The sequence below is a fragment of the Palaemon carinicauda genome, chromosome 4 (assembly GCF_036898095.1).
Source record: "Palaemon carinicauda isolate YSFRI2023 chromosome 4, ASM3689809v2, whole genome shotgun sequence".
Classification (NCBI taxonomy): Eukaryota; Metazoa; Arthropoda; class Malacostraca; order Decapoda; family Palaemonidae; genus Palaemon; species Palaemon carinicauda.
In genome coordinates, this window is record NC_090728.1 from 167068885 (window position 1) to 167071527 (window position 2643).

Here is a 2643-nt window from a genome sequence, read left to right on the forward strand (position 1 = left end):
TATATTATATATATATATATATATATATATATATATATATATATATATATATATATGAGTGTGTGTGCCCATGGTAAAATAAATTGACATTCCACCAATGTTCGATGTGAAATTGAATAAATGATTATCATGAACATTTATTTTAACATGAATATTTTAAAGTTGTAAATAACTTCAACGCCTAGATGTTTCTTCTCTTACCCATTTCAGCTTGTATACTTTAGGAAAAATTAAGCATGCAATATAGCAATACAACGTGGACCAAAATGAACCAAAATATCTAAAAGAATGCCTGAACAAACTAGAACTAGAAACAAATGTTAACATAAGACACATGAGTGACAAACATAGGCTATCTGAACCAAGAACAATTTGGTGAGAGGGCTTTTAGCTACTGTGCGCCTAGACATTATAATAAACTGCCAGCCCGAATGAAGGACCTAAAGGGAGCAATTGAATTTAAGAAGAAACTAAAGACATTACTTTTCACAAGATCATATGATTTGGAAGATGCTACAATCAAAGAATTGTATAAGTTATGATGAAAATGTCTCGTTACATGATTGATATGGACCCGCCCGAGGAGTAGTTCACTCGACTTCAGTGGAGGGTTGCATTCAAACCCAAAACAAGTAAACAAGTAAAGTAAAGGAAAATGTAGAAATACGGACATTATTAAGAAAGTTTTTAAGAAAACCAAAGCAATATTTATATTTTCTTAGAGTATGATATAGCCTTGCTTTAATCTGTAATTTGTTCATTTCTAAAGTCACGTGCCTACGATATTCGAATGATAAGGAGTCCTCCCCTACAACAATGCCTTAAGCACTAGACCGTGGACTTAAGGGATGCATCACATTATCCTACGTGCTAACCAAGTACACTTGTTCTGACCCTTTCATTAGAAAGCTGAGGACATCATAATAGGACACTGACCCTTAACCCTGTCCTATCGGTTATGAACTTCGGATCCTATGTTCAATCGTGTCAGCAATCTACTCGCTGTACTGATACTTCAGTCTATTCAAGAAATGTTCTTGTGGGAAATGTAAATTAGGCGAATTTGCAATGTAATTATAATGTGAAATAATAAATATGAAACTTAATTCTAAGAAAAGTGTACCTTCATACAAATTAAATCGTGGTTAAGCCACGCTTCACATACCTTTCCCAATACTTAAACTTTCCAAAATATTCCCTAGCATGATGAGCTAGCTAACTGACCTTATTCTTCTTCCATCCATCTTTCCTATCAGCTTAAAAAATTCGTTCACCTGACGATAAGAATAAAAGAATAATAAAATCTTAAAACGTGTACCACACTAAATTTGGTTTTGGCTTCAAAAGAGTGAAGTTTTGATCTGACCTGATCAGTCATTTGAAAATCCTGAGTCAGGATATTTAGACAACTCGAAATTTGAGCGCCAGAAATAACAAGGAGAGACATAATACAATGGTACAGGATATAGACGATTCCAAACTTATCTGAAATTGGGAAAACCAAAGCCTACCCCTCACTGGGCAGCTGCTTGTGGACTCTCGCCTCTTCCTAATCCTTCTTGGGTCCTCTGAGGAAAGTTATAGCTTCGACCATTTTGGGGAAAGATAGATGTCTGCCTCTCTTTCCTTGAACCTTCGATCGGAGTCAAGGATTAACGATGTAACTTTTCAATTTTCGAACAAAAATCATTCAGCCAGGGTTATAATCACGATTTGGTGGGTATAACCAAGATACAGAGAATAATGTTATAAACTTTTTTGTTGTTAAGTCATAGCTTTCATTGTAATTTATTCGAGGTCAAGCGTAAATCTTAAGGAAAGTCTGTAGAAAGGACTCATAGAAATGCAATATAGTAATCGTCTCTCTCTCTCTCTCTCTCTCTCTCTCTCTCTCTCTCTCTCTCTCTCTCTCTCTCTCTCTCTCTCTCTCTCTCTCTCTCTCTCTCTCTCTCTCTCTCTCTCTCTCTCTCTCTCTCTCTCTCTCTCTCTCTCTCTCTCATAATAATCTTTTTTACCTTCCTTCTCCACCAGAAAATAATAATGATGATAATAATAATAATAATAATAATAATAATAATAATAATAATAATAATAGCGAGCTATATGTTGGTATTATATATTTTAAAACAATAATAAGCTAATTTTAAAAATATATAGAGATTACCAGCAACATTTATATTAGTAAACTGAAATAGTTATTTGCAAATAAAGTATACTATATATGAATTATTAAATAAACCGTTTTGTAAATTTTAATTCTACAAGTCATCGAAAAAAATCGATACGTTAAATGAAATCTGTTATGATGCTCTTATGTTCTTGGTTTATCCCCACAACATTATTAGTAATAGTTGTTGGGATAAGCCAAGAACATAAAGAGCCATATCCTCTTTACAATGGTCTTCCGCTGTCTTTGGTCAGAGTTCTCTTGCTTGAAGGCCAAATTCAATTTCAAAGGATTAAAAAAATATGGGGTGTATTACTTTGCTAATAAACCTGCCAAAGAATATAGTGAAAATATACATACATAATATCATACAAATAATATTATGCAAAAATATCATTGCTTTAAGGTACTGTACATTCAGGCAGACTATTTAATTTACTCATTGTGCTATTTTCCCTGTTGGATCCCTGAGACTT